The sequence below is a fragment of the Portunus trituberculatus genome, chromosome 18 (assembly GCF_017591435.1).
Source record: "Portunus trituberculatus isolate SZX2019 chromosome 18, ASM1759143v1, whole genome shotgun sequence".
Lineage (NCBI taxonomy): Eukaryota > Metazoa > Arthropoda > Malacostraca > Decapoda > Portunidae > Portunus > Portunus trituberculatus.
Window position 1 is genome coordinate 1,082,501 of NC_059272.1, and position 15,000 is coordinate 1,097,500.

General features: G+C 41.3%; 2 protein-coding genes across 6 annotated transcripts in view; one reads left to right on the forward strand and one right to left on the reverse strand.

Annotated features, from left to right (window-relative positions):
- Positions 1-15,000, reverse strand: part of LOC123505890 (neutral ceramidase-like) — a 98,066-nt gene that overhangs the window by 24,411 nt on the left and 58,655 nt on the right. The window lies entirely within an intron of this gene.
- LOC123505891 (prolyl 4-hydroxylase subunit alpha-1-like) overlaps positions 5,221-15,000 on the forward strand; it is a 94,715-nt gene continuing 84,935 nt past the window's right edge. For 3 of the 5 annotated variants that reach the window (XM_045257731.1, XM_045257733.1, XM_045257737.1), the window contains exon 1: positions 5,221-5,411. The gene's annotated coding sequence lies outside the window, so the exon portion shown is untranslated. The remainder of the gene's footprint in view (positions 5,412-15,000) is intronic. The other 2 variants (XM_045257738.1, XM_045257736.1) reach the window with 2 other exon arrangements.

The following is a 15,000-nucleotide window of genomic DNA, read 5'->3' on the forward strand; positions in this document are numbered from 1 at the left end:
CCCGACATAAGTTTCTGAAGCTGTACAAAATCGTCAAATAGTAAGCAGAATGAATGTGGAAACGCGTCATGGTACTGAAGGGGTTAACCTCCACACCTCACCTATTGTTTCTTTCTTTTTTATCTTTATTCAGTATTTTCTCTTTTAATTGAATATCTCTCCACGATTGTCTCTTTTGTTTTGTTTTCTATTTTTTCTCTTTCAACTTCCCATGACCTGAAATGTTTTTGATAAGAGAATGTTTTTAAAGATATGATTGGTTTATTCTTTCTTATCTCCTCTTATCTTTGCATTACAGTTAAGCTTTCTTTTTCTATACATATTCTAATTATTGTAGCTCTCAACCCCTTCAGTACTATGGCGCGTTTCCATATTCATTCTGCTTACTGTTTGGTGATTTTATACAGTTTCAGAAACTTATGTGGGGATTAAAATAGCGAAGACTCTGACCATTAATCTTCTGACCTCCATGGAGCCTTCCTAATGTCAATAGAATCGTCTGATCGTATACAAATCTCAAGGTAAAAATGAGTCCCAGCACTAAAGGGGTTAAATAAAGCCTCTTCATGCAGATAGAAAAATAGATGAATAAATAAGAAATAGATAAAATAGTCAAATCAACATTACTAATAGCGACATTGGTGCCTTATGGTGTATGGAAGGGATTAATCTGTTATGAGAGTTCCCTGTAGCTGTTTCTCTCTCTCTCTCTCTCTCTCTCTCTCTCTCTCTCTTGGGTCGAATTCAGACGTGGAGGAAAGCTGTGTGACTCTCCACCGGTGACTAACTAAAGTAAATAATATCACTGCTACATATCACTGTTTGTTTACTCCGAGCACTGTATCGCGAAATTTCAAAACAGGAGACACAATGCAGGAAGCTTTCACGTTATAATCTGCGTGTGTGTGTGTGTGTGTGTGTGTGTGTGTGTGTGTGTGTGTGTGTCTGATGTGTCTTTGCTATCCTCTCTCTCTCTCTCTCTCTCTCTCTCTCTCTCTCTCTCTCTCTCTCTCTCTCTCTCTCTCTCTCTCTCTCTCTCTCTCTCTCTGCTGTCTTACGTTATTTTCACACGTCAGCAAATCTGGTTCGCCTTCACATTTCACTTATTATTCATTCAGGCGTCGAGTGTTCCGATTGCTTACAGTCAAATGAGTCAGCCTCGGATTTCATGACATGCATACAGAAACACACACACACACACACACAGAGAGAGAGAGAGAGAGAGAGAGAGAGAGAGAGAGAGAGAGAGAGAGAGAGAGAGAGAGAGAGAGAGAGAGAGAGAGAGAGAGAGAGAGAGAGAGAGGAAAACAATATGAGAGGGGAGAGGGGAAGAAAGATTTAAAGAAGAGGAGGAACAGAGAGAGGAATGCAATAGAAGAATGAGAGAAGGGGTGAGAGAGAGAGAGAGAGAGAGAGAGAGAGAGAGAGAGAGAGAGAGAGAGAGAGAGAGAGAGAGAGAAGAGAGATAAACACACATAGAAAGGAAAAAGAGGACAACGTGAGAGAAGGAAGGAAAGGATAAAGAAAAAAAATAAAACAATAAACAAAAGTGGAGTGGAAGGAATGTAACAGGAGAAGGAAGAGAGTGAAGAATGAAGGAAAAAAATGTTAACCCACCCACCTCTTACACACACACACACACACACACACACACACACACACACACACTAACTTGCTCCAGCCTTAGCGTCGTAATCTTAAACACTTCTGCACTTCACCTCCAATATTTCAAAAGGCTTTATCTAAATTTACACGAGTTTTAAGATGTCTTTTACAGTTCTAGAGGTAGATTGACAAGATTTTTACATTATCAACTGGTGAAATACTCTTGAAAACCCCGCAAATCATCTCTGAGGGCTTGGAAAATAGTCGTGGTGAGAGAGAAGAGTGATTCTGAATAAGGAGCTCAGTGTTACGTGGCGAGTTTCTACCTTAGCGTGCAGGCAACGTTACTACTGGCCATGAGGAGTCCAGACCCATCAATTTCTTGTCTATATAAAGGAAAGTGGCCAAGGATAACTCAGCAGGAAAAAAAGGAAGCTCCACTCATTCGCTACTCTCTAGAAAAGTAACAATAGATTAAGTTCTAAGATAGTTATGGTTCTTGGGGAGGTTATGCTACAGAAATATTAATGACAGCCTGACACAAACAACAACAACAACAACAACGACGACGACAATAACAGTAACAATGTCTAAATAAGTTATAAGTACTGAAGGGGGAACATTTATTAAGATTAGAAAAAAAATTCAAACATTTGCAAGGAGTTTGAAAAGTTGTGGAAAGCAAATGGAAAGAGATCAAGAACAAGATCAGGTGAGGCTATCAAGTGAGACCTTTCATTTTTCCTTTCCATTCAGTATTTGCAAGGAACAATCTCCCCTGAAGGTCTGTGAGAAAATGCTGTAATTTGCTGCACATGTTCTTTATGGGATGGCTGGTGCAGAATAACGGCATGGGTCAGACAGCCGCACTCGACTATTTCCAGAGGCTCTAGTTAAAGATATTCATGTTTTTAAGGGTATTGTTATGATTCTGTGAGGGATTAGCAAGATATCTAGTTGATCATAAGGAAAAACTCTTAAAAACCCAGCTAGTTAAGGGTATTTTTATGGTTCTAGTGAGGGATTAGCAAGATTTCAAGTTGATCATAAGAAAAAACTGTCTTGAAAACCAGGCTAGTTGTCTTTGAGGGCTTGAAAAATTGTCGTGGTGAGAGAGCAAGTCGTTTTTTAATATGTCAGTGAGTGTCCCATGGCTTACTGGCTGAAGGGAGGAGAAGGAATGAGAAAGTAAACCCTATCTCTTTTCCTTCATACACGTCCTTTCCATTTTCTTTCACGTATTAGTAAAGCAGGCCATGAGGAAAAGAAAACTCTAAAAAAAAGATACCCTGGCATGATCCTACTCCTAAAAAAATAAGAAAAGAAAGTAATAAAGAAGAACGAAAAAAAAAATAGTACTCGTTATAGGTCAGATTGAGAGAGATAGGCTAACATTTTGCTTATCTATTTTTCTTTATCCTGCTCTTTCTTCTAACCTCGCCAGATTGCCTTTCTAAATTATCCGTTCTTCCCAAACTTCGTATTTTTATTCATCTCCTCAGTTTCTTATCCTTTACAAATCATCCTTTTTTTTTTTCGACCGTACTTTTCTCAGTCTATCCTTCATTCTTTTACAAATCATTCTTCTTTCGATCGTTCTCTTCTCAGTCTGATATTCATTCCTTTACAAATCATCCTTTTTTCGATCGTTCTTTTCTCAGTCTGTCATTCATTCCTTTACAAATCATTCTTCTCAGTCTGTCATTCATTCCTTTACAAATCATCCTTGTTTTCGATCGTTCCCTTCTCAGTCTATCATTCATTCATTCCTTTTACAAGACTACACTTCTTCCTAACCTTACGATCTTCACCCTTTTCCAGCTTATTTTCTCTCTAAACCGTCCTTCTTCCTGAGCTTTCGATCTTTACCTTTTTTTCAGCTTATTTATTTTCTCTCTAAAGCTTTTTTCTTCCCAACCTTAAGATCTTCACCCTTTTCCAAGCTTATTCTCTTTTTAAACCGTCCTTCTTTCTGAGCTTCCGATCTTTACCTCCTCCCGTCAGCCGTCACGCCCTTGCTAGCCTCTACTACACACTTTCCCCTATCACGCCTCGCTCTGTAAGTCCCGCCCTGCAACTCTCTCTTCCCTCTTCACCCTTTATTTATCACGCCACGGTCTCTCTCTTCCTACATACTTAGCACTCCAGCCTCCCTTACTTCTCGCTTACGTCTCACTCAAGCCACAGGGACACATTTTGTTTATGGTCTTGTTCAGAAACGCTTTGCTCCTTCACCACCAAGGCATAATGATCAGCCAGATTATTAAGAGTGTTTTTGCTGTTGATAATGTAGAATTTGATGTGTGTTTTACTAAATCCATATAAAAGCTTTCTTAAGGACCCGTGTGACTTCTGCTAAAGCCTCTTGCATGTACTGTACTACTTTAAAGTGATCGCCAGATGTGTGATCATTGCTTCTAAATACTAATGTTGTTAATGTTGTTGTTGTTGTTGTTGTTGTTGTTGTTGTTGTTGTTGTTGTTGTTACTGCTGCTGCTGCTTTTGTTGTTGTTGTTGCTGCTGCTACAACAACAATAACAACAACAACAACAAATACTACTACCACTTCTACTACTACTACTACTACTACTACCACCACCACCACCACCACCACTACTACCACCACCATTACTACTACTACTACTACTACTACTACTACTACCATCACTATCAAAACACCACCACTACCACCACCACCACCACCACCAACAACAACAACATCAACATTACAAGCCATTAGGTCAAGAGGAGGAAAGGTTAGTTCAATAATTAGTCTCAGCACGGTCAATAACAATTACTTCCAGCATGAACAGGTGTGAGGAGGAGAAGGGGACAGACAGGTGAGTGTGGCGGGTTATAACAGGTGTCTCTCGGGGGGAAGGGTGGCCGAGTTTACCTGTTTACCTCCGTCCCATATGTTGCGCGTAATTGGCCTGGCAGTATTGAACCATGGCAGGGCTGGTGGAGGGTGGGGGAGGGTTTGTGTTGAGCCAGACGTAAATAAATGATTCTGGTTAGGCTACGCTAGGCTGGGCTGCCGATACACACTACACAGAGAGGGAGAGAGAGTGGATGCTGGCTCTCTTTCTTTCTCTCTCTCTCTCTCTCTCTCTCTCTCTCTCTCTCTCTCTCTCTCGTGGTAATGATTTTTTTCCCGTCTATGTTTTATCTCCGAGTTTTTAGAAGAATCGACGCATGTTGTGGGAATCCGGATTAAGGTCCACATTCTTGGCATTATCAAAATCAATAAAACTACTTTGGACCTGTTCTTTGTTGCTGTAGAGGCGCTTAAATATAATGAACCCTCGTACTGTGACAAAGAACTGAGGCAGAACACACGCGCAAGTTCACAAGGAAGCGGTGTAGCCTATCTTACGAGTAGAGTTATGGAAGATTAATAAGAAGGTAGAATCTGGTAGCGGCGTGTGAGATTGCAGCCTCTGACAACCTTCCTATGACTCTTCTCCGCTCCCTCTCTCTCTCTCCTCTCCCTCACCCCTCCTCCTCTTCTCTTCCCTTCCCCGAGCAGCAGCAGCAGCAGGCACTCTCAACACACACACACACACACACAGGGCTCTCCCGCTCACACACGGTTACCAGTTCGTCAGTTGGTCGCTGGCTGTGCGCGGGCAGGGTGGTGGCCGTACGCAGGAGCACCCAAGGAAATAGTGGGTGTGTTCGTGGCCTTATTGCTACTTGACGTAAGACCGGCGTTGTGGCAGCCTCGTCCGGGCGTGTTGAGGGCAAGGCGGTGGTTTCCCTTACAAGATCTGCCCTTATAACGTGAGATTCTTCAGAGGATAGAGGTAAGAGTGGCTGTGATGTACTGCAGCCGATGATGATGGTCTTGCTGTTTTATCTTTGCTGTCTTTCTCTCGAAAATAGTGTTTTATTTAGGTGCTGTTTATTACTGGTGTTAGGATCGCGGCTTGTGAGGGGATGGTACTAGGAAAACTTCTATTATTTGTGTTTCTCTCTTCTCTCGTCCTCTCTCTTTCTTCCTTCGCCAGTTCCCCAACCCTCGGCAGGACAAGGTTAGTGACTGGTGGGTGGCTCAGTGGCTGGCTGCCTCTGACGGGCCGCGGTCACTGAGGAACATTCGAGTTTGGCTGGCTGGCTGGCTGATGGTGGTGGCTACGGCCTTGTGGTGTTATTCAAAGTGCGTGTCTGTAGTAGTAATTGCACTGGACATACGTACATACATACACGCATGCACACTGGTAGCCATTAACCATTATGAATAAAGGAATAGTTGTCAACAGTGCGTAGGAATATTAAGGTCTCTCTCTCTCTCTCTCTCTCTCTCTCTCTCTCTCTGGTGCGCTCATCATCACCAAGCGACCCACGAGGGAATGTCAGTATGTCACGTTTACACTTAAGGCAGGATGCTCTCCCTCGCCCCCGCCGCCCCTCTCCGCCACTTGCTTACTGCTGGTGGTGGTGCTGTAAGTGCTGTTATCTCTGGGGCCGGAAGGGAAGGGTAGCATATCCTTATGATTCACACCTTGGCCACTGAATGATTAAATGGTGTGCTTCAAGAGGGAGATTTCAAGACACTCATTTTAGCTTGTGATTCCATAAAGAAGGTTTCAATAGTTATCCTTAAAATTTGACTAATGATTCTTTAAAGGTTTCAAGACCAATAGAGAGAGAGAGAGAGAGAGAGAGAGAGAGAGAGAGAGAGAGAGAGAGTCCTTAATATTTTTAGCTTGATTCTATAAGGGATGTTTCAAGACAGTGTGTGTGTGTGTGTGTGTGTGTGTGTGTGTGTGTGTGTGTGTGTGTGTGTGTGTGTGTGTGTGTGTGTGTGTGTGTGTGTGTGTGTGTGTGTGTAAAGATCTGTATTGATCAAAAGAGTTAAGTCTTGTAATTTAGACCAAAATTTATTTTTAATTTCTGTAATGTATATATTTTTCTGTGGTCAATAAACTATCTGAATCTGAATCTGTGTGTGTGTGTGTGTGTGTGTGTGTGTGTGTGTGTGTGTGTGTGTGTGTGTGTGTGTGTGAGGTGTAGGGTATAGTGTAGGGTGTAGGTAGGAGAACGGGTTAGAGTCCAGGATGAAGCCACGGACACACTGAGAGGTTTCAATATAATTATCCTTAAAAATTTGGATTGTGTTTTCTAGAGGGAGGTTTCAAAACACTCGGGAAGGTTTTTTTTTAAGACTGTTAGCTTGTAATTCTATAAGGGAGGTTTCAAGACACATTTTTAGCTTGTGATTCTATAAATAAGGTTTCAAGACACATTTTTAGCTTGTGATTCTATAAATAAGGTTTCAAGACACATTTTTAGCTTGTGATTTTATAAAGGAGGTTTCAGTATATGTAGTTATCCTTAAAATCTGGAGGTTTCAAAACACTTTCTTGCTTGTGATTCTATAAGAAAGGTTTAAAAAAAAGTTATCCTTAAAACATGGACAGCGTTTCAAAAGGAAGGTTTTAGGAGATATACTCGAAATGTGGATAGGTAAACCTCTTGTCTATTTGGAACCTGGCACCTTCGTTAAGCCTTTTATTTATTTATGTATTTATTTATTACCATACGTAATGTGTAAATAACCTTGTTGTAGGATAATACTGAAATAATAGTTTTTTTTTTCCATGTGAGAGTTGAATTACGTTAGCTTAGGTTAGGTTAGATTTTTTTTTAGTTCAGAAATTAAATTAGACCACGATTTGAAAAAGGTATCATATTTTTCGTTACGTTAGTTTAGTTAGCTTAGGTTATCTTAGGTTAGGTTGAAGTTCAGATTAGGTTAGTTTATTTTTGTAGCTCAATTAAACTAGACCACGATTTAAAAAAAAAGGCACCACATTTTGCTATGAAGTAAAACAATCTACGTAAAAATGAACAGCATGATGCTCGCAAGAAGGAAACGAAAAAAAAAAAAAAAAAGTAAATAAAAAAAAGGAAGAAGAGGTGTCGTAAAAGTAAACAAAATAAATAGATAGAATGAAGAACAATGAATAATGTATGAAGGTTATCCAGGTAAAGGTCTTCACACACTTCCTGGCAAATTAAGATGGATTGATTGTCTCTTGTTTCTCCTCTTCCTCCTCCTCCTCCACCACCACCACCACCACCACCACCACCACCACCACCACCACCACCACCACCTCCACCTCCACCTCCACCACCACCACCACCTCCTCCATCTCCACCACCTCCACCTCTTCCTTCTCCTCCACCTCCACCACCACCTCCACCTCCTCCACCTCCACCTCCACCTCATCCACAACCTCCACCACCACCACCACCACCACCACCACCTCCTCCTCCTCCTCCTCCTCCTTCTAAGGCCGTGAGTTGAAACCTTGAGAGAGAAAGACAGAGATAATAAAAGAAAAAATGCAAATAATTGAGAGAGAGAGAGAGAGAGAGAGAGAGAGAGAGAGAGAGAGAGAGAGAGAATAAAAAAAACAATGCAAATAATGTGTTAGAAGATAATTTTGTTTTCTCTATTGTTATTTCTCAATAGGTCCTTCATAACCTTTGCTGCCACGATGTATAGTGAAGATGGAAACGTTTTATGCAATAGAAACCCCATTTTTTGCTTTGTTAAACTTTTCTATGACAACCAAATTTAAAACACTCGATAGTTTTAAAGACAATTTTTTTTTTTATCTATGTAACTGTTGATAATTTCTTTATAAACATTCTCTTTAGCATTCTCCCAAAAGATTAATTATATTGTTACCTTTAAAAAACTACAATGCAAATAATGTGTTAGGAGATTATTTTATTGTGTTCTCTATTGTTATTTCTCGATCCGTCCTTCATAACCTTTGCTGCCACGATGCATAATGAAGAAGGAAGCGTTTTATACCCACTCTGTTTGTTGTGCAGGTGATCTAAAGGGATGTCTGCTAATTTGTGTCTTTGTTACGAAGGGAGAAGAGACAAATGGTAGAGGATTTATAGACAGATATGCTCTCTCTCTCTCTCTCTCTCTCTCTCTCTCTCTCTCTCTCTCTCTCTCTCTCGCTCGTCATTCTAGTACTTATTCATTTAGCTGGTTAGTTTTTTTTTTATGAATTAGTGACTTCCTTCGTTCTCTCTCTCTCTCTCTCTCTCTCTCTCTCTCTCTCTCTCTCTCTCTCTCTCTCTCTCTCTCTCTCCGGGTGTTCGTTTACTCTGAAGAGCCAACAGCCGGTAGAACGATATATCAATGGTATGTGTTTGTGTGTGTGTGTGTGTGTGTGTGTGTGTGTGTGTGTGTGTGTGTGTGTGTGTGTCGTTTATTCATGGCTCGTAATCAGAAACGCTTTGCTGTCTCACCACGACTATTTCCGAAGGCTACAGTTGTAATTGGCCGGGTTCTCAAGAGCGTTTCTCCTGTCAGTAGCAGCTCTTACCAGTCTGTCACTAAAACGGTAATGACAGACTTCAAAACCAATGTGACTTCAACTAGAGTCTTTTTAATCCCTTCAGTACTGGGATGCATTTCTACCTTGAATTTTCGGTGTGATTAGACGCTTGTATTGACATTAAGAAACGTCTATTTAGATCAGAAGATTAATGGCCAAAGTCTTCACTATTCTAATCCTCCCACATAAGTTTCTGAAGCTGTATGAAATCACCAAATAGTCACCACAATCAATAGGAAAACGCGTCACGGTACTGAAGAGGTTAAATTATGTGGCTGTGCGCGACATACGTGCTTGAGAATAATGGTGGTGCTGTCTCTGTGTATCTGTGTTCGCGTTTACATCACCTTGTGCTATCCAGAGAGAATAAGCTTTTGTCACACAGTTCACACGGAAGTACAAAATATATTCACCGCATTACAATATGTTTCTTTTTATTTATCATTCTGTCGGTGTTGCAAAAGTGTCACGGCAAGGTAATGTATGCTAACGTGTGTGTGTGTGTGTGTGTGTGTGTGTGTGTGTGTGTGTGTGTGTGTGAAGCTTTATCTTTTGTATTTCCAGGAGAGAGAGAGAGAGAGAGAGAGAGAGAGAGAGAGAGAGAGAGAGAGAGAGAGAGAGATGTATACTATTATTATTATTATTTTTAAGGGTAGATAAAAGTATCTTGTATTACGAAAAACAGGAAATGTGTGTGTGTGTGTGTGTGTGTGTGTGTGTGTGTGTGTGTGTGTGTGTGTGTGTGTGTGTGTGTGTGTGCGTGCGCTCGTGCGCGTGTGTGGGGAGTGGGAATTGTGGAAGGGAAGGTCTGTGTGTCTGTGCGTGGTGAGGCGTGGGTGGGTGTGTGAGGTGTGGGCTGTAGTGTGTAGTGTGTAGGGTGTAGGGTGTAGGGTGTAGGTAGGAGAACGTGTGGGAGTCCAGGGTGAGGCCACGGACACGCTAACTGGCAGCCAGGCACTGTGACGCTGTTGTACACTGCAATTTTTGTTCTACCAGGATTTCAAGGCTCTTTCGAAATTGCAACTGGACACAACTTAATCTCATCACCAGGACGCGTTATCCTATCCTTCTGGTTACTATTTTGGGATTTCATACAGCTTCAGAAACTTATGTGGGGGGATTAGAATAGTGAAGACTGGCCATTTATATTTTGACCTCCATAGACCTTTGCTAATGTCAATAAAAACATCTAATCATGCTCAGAACTGAAGACAGAAATGCGTCTCAGTACTGAAGGGGTTAATCTTTTCAATACCGTGCCAGATTTTCATATTCATTCAGTTTACCATATGGTGATTTTATACAGCTTCAGAAACATATGTGGGAATTAGATTAGTGAAGACTCTGGCCATTTATCTTAGACCCTTTCTAATGTCAATAAAATCGTCTAATTATACACCAAATCATGGCAAAAATGCGTCCCAGTATAGAAGAGGTTAAGTTTTTGACCTCCATAGACCCTTCCTAATGCTAATAAAATCGTCTAATCATACCGCCCCCCAAAAAAAAATTAAGGTAAAAATGCGTCTTAGTATTGAGAGGATTAAAATTTATAACCTGGCCATTGAAATAAGTCCCACATCGTTAAGCGCTTTCCAAAATTGCCCAAAATAATAATAATAATAATAATAATAATAATAATAATAATAACAATAGACATCAGCAAGCCATGAGAGGGGAATGTATTATATGAAATGGTTTAATAATGGAGGTTTAGAAGTGCGATAAGGTACAATGGAATATCGCCACGCTCAATGCTTCATACATTATTAAAGCACCGCGTATTACATCGGCCAGTTCCGCTCATTAACGCCTCTAATGAAACTGAACGAGCGCACAGGACACAGTTAAGCCTCATTAGCCAGCCATTGGGGGCAAGCTGTGTGTGTGCTGTGTTGCTGTGTGTTGCTGTGTGTTGCTGTGCCGCCAGACTCAATCTTGCTTTCGTTCTTTAATCCCTTCAGTACTGGGACACATTTTTACCTTGAGATTTGTGTACGGTTAGACTATTTTATTGACATTAGGAAGGGTCTGTGGAGCTCTGATGATTAATAGCCACAGTCTTCACGATTTTAACCTCTTCAGTACTGGGACACATTTTTACCTTGAGATTTGTGTACGGTTAGACCATTTTATTGACATTACGAAGGGTCTGTGGAGCTCTGAAGATTAATAGCCACAGTCTTCACGATTTCAATTCTTCACATAACTTTCTGAAGGTGTAAAAAATCACCAAGTAGTAAGCAGAATGAATATGAAAACGCGTCTTGGTACTGAAGGGATTAATACTTGATACTCATAATCCTCCCTTCAGTACCATGACGCTTACTATTTGGTGATTTTATACAGCTTCAGAAATATATGTAGAGGATTAAAACAGTGAAGACTGGCCATTAATCTTCTGACCTCCATAGACACTTCATAATGTAAATAAAATCGTCTAATTACACCCAAAACTCTTCCTTTCAGCTGAAATACAGCAACTTGTCGGAATAGTATTCGTAAAAGACCATTTCACCACTTTACCGGCAGTTCCAAGGGTATAAGGGCTATGTGGTGGGGCGGGGCGGGGCTAGAAAGAGCAGAGAAGGGCGAGACTGGAAGAGGCGGGGAAGGGCGCGGTGAGATAGGACACAGGAAGGCTCGAGGCGAAGGAGGGGTGGCAGGTGTCTTACGTCACCTCACTATACTTCCTTACCTGCCCGCTGGCGAGACTGGAGCTGATGTGACGCTTTGAGACATGTGATGGCCGTGGCTGTGCTGTGTTGTGTGCGTTAGTGTTACCTTACCCACGCGTTCAGTGAGTGAGTGAAAGAGATAGTTGCTGTTTAATGGGTACAGTAAGTAGGTGGTGAATGAGTGAATGAGTTAGATATATGCGTTAATGTTATATTACCTACGCGTTCAGTGAGTAAGTGTGAGTCAAAGAAGTAGTTATTGTTTGATAGATTATTAGGTGTACAGGACAGTAGGTAGGTGATGAATGAATGAATAAGGTAGGTGAATGAATGAGGTAGATGAATGAATGAGGCAGGTGAATGAATGAGGCAGGTGAATGAATGAGGTAGGTGAATGAATGAGGTAGGTGAGTGAATAAGGTAGATGAATGAATGAGGCAGGTGAATGAATGAGGTAGGTGAATGAATGAGGCAGGTGAATGAATGAGGCAGGTGAATGAATGAGGCAGGTGAATGAATGAGGTAGGTGAATAAATGAAGCAGGTGAATAAATGAGGCAGGTGAATGAATGAGGTAGGTGAATGAATGAGGCAGGTGAATGAATGAGGCAGGTGAATGAATGAGGCAGGTGAGTGAATGAGGCAGGTGAGTGAATAAGGTAGATGAATTAATGAATTAGGTGAATGAATGAGACAGGTGAATGGATGAGGTAGGTGAATGAATGAGGCAGGTGAATGAATGAGGTAGATGAATGAGTATATAAGTAGGTGCTTAGATAGATAGATAGATAGTGAAGGAGTTAACTAGTGAGTGAATGAGTTAGTCAATCAATAAATGGGTGTGATATAGTAGTTAGATAAGATAAGCGACGGAAGGAATCAGTAACCAGTCAGCTCATCAGTGGAATTCTTGACTTAAATGTTTAAATGCCAAACCAGTGAATTGATAAGCCGCCGTGCAGTGTGTTGACAAGTAGGAACTCAAATCCAATAGAACCCCAGCGTGATACCAAATAAGAAAACTCAGAATTACAAACGAAAACAACATGTAATTTTTAACACACACACACACACACACACACACACACACACACACACACACACACACACACACACACACACACACACACACCTTTCCATCCTTTCCACGCCCACAGACCGCAGGAATAACATAACAAACCACTAATGGTCGAGGTCACAGGTGGGTAGACAACACTTCAGGGGGAGGCGAGGCAGGCAAGGCAGGCAGTCAGTCAGGGCCATGCCAAAATAACCACTTAGGAGGGGACACTAATCTAAAAGTGAGGCATACTAAAGAAAACGAGAACAGGAGTAGTAGAAAGATGTTTAACGAGGTGTAGGTGAACAAGGGATGAGATAGCGGCCTTTTAAGTGGTATTAGGGACATGCCAAGAGTGAGGCCAGTATTATCAAGGACAGTCATCACGGTACGCCAAGAAGTAATGGGTTCAAGCTGGATTAAGGTAGGTTTAAAAAGAAGATAGGAAGGAATTGGATCTCACGTGGTTGAGTGTCGAGTTATTGGAAGTTTTAAAAGAATATAGATAAGGAAGAGGATTAGGGATGGAAGCAGGTGGAGGATTAGAGGTTTGTAATGTATATGTGTATTCATTCTGGTTACTATTTGGTGATCTTATACAGCTTCAGAAACTTATGTTGGGGGATTAAAATAGTGAAGACTCTAGCCATTAATATTCTGACCTCCATAGACCCTTACTAATGCCAATAAAATTATCTAATGACACCAAAACTCAAGGTAAAAACGCGTCTCAGTACTGAAGGGGTTAGTAATTGATTCCTACACCAACCGTTGTTCTTTCTCTCTCTGTTCTTCATTTGTTAGGTCAGTATTCTCAAACTCTTCTGTGACGCTGTTTCACTCTCTTGATAAGCTCTTGTTGAAGTTATACGTATTTTCAAGTGTGTCTTTACGGTCTTACTAATAGATTAACAAGATTTCTACATTTTTAACCTCTTCAGTACTGAGACGCATTTTTACCATGAGTGTTGGGTATGATTAGACGATCGTATTTACATTAGGAACGGTTTATGGAGGTCAAAAAATTAATGGCTAGAGTCTGTACTATCTTAATCCCCACATTAATTTTTGAATCTATAAAATCGCCAAATAGTAACCAGGATGAATATCAAAACACGGCGTGGAACTGAAGGCGTTAGAAGGAGAAGCAGTCTTGAGAACCCGACTAAAAGATCTGTGTGGCTTTTGAGAATTGGCGTGGTGAGAGAGCAAAACGTTTCAGGATACGGGTCTTAGTGTAGAGATAAGACACACGAATGGGTGGTGGTGGTGGTGGTAGTGGTGGTGGTGAGAGGATGTAAAATGAAGCAATGAATCCTTATCTCCTTGTCTTCATCCTTTGACTTCACCGCTCAACACCACAAGACAATTTATGTGGGATAAGTTATGTTAGTTGGGTTAGTTTATGATTTAGGATAGGATAGGATAGGATAGGTTAGGTTAGGTTAGGAAGGTATTGGCGCGCTAGCCTTCCCTATACCCTTCTTCACCACTCACCCAGAACTTCACCTAGTTTGTTAGATCTGCTTATGTTATAATAGGATAGGTTAGGATAAGTTAGGTTAAGTCAAGTTAGGAAGGTGGTGTGCTAGCCTTCACTACACCCTTGTTTCTTCACCACTGACACAAAAATCTACTTGGTTTACTCTAGATTTGCTTATGTTAGGTAGGTAAGATAGGTTAGGTTAGGATAGGTTACGAAAGTGTTAGAATGCCATCCTTCCCTATACCATTGTTCCTTCATCCCTCACCCCAAAACCCCACTCAGCTTATCTTAGGTTAAGGTTAGGTGAGGTTAGGAAAATATTGGTGTACTGTCCTTCCTTTCCTCACCACTCACCCCCCAATTAGGTTAGGTTAGGTTAGGTTAAGGTAAGGTAAGGTAAGGTTAGGTTGTGTTGGGTTAGATTGGATTAGGTTAGGTTAGAGTTGGGTAAGGTCAGCTTAGGTTAGGTTAGTTTAGGTGTTGGTGTGGAAAAAGAGAGAAAGTTAGCGGAGGAACTTGTTGGAAGGAGCAGAGTAAGAAGACAGAAACATGAGGGAAGTTCCGATATAAAGACAAAACTTCTCTAACTACACCCGACCTGATCCTGGTGTACCCTTCCCTACACCACTGTTTCTCCACCACTCACCACAAAAACCCACTCAGGATAGGTTTCAACTCATGGTTCGGTTAGGAAAGGGGTGATGACCTGGTATAGCCTTCCTACACCACTGTTTCTCCACCACTCACCCCAGAAAGCCCCAAAAACCCACGTAGCTTCTGTTTTAAGTCATATTTCTCCACC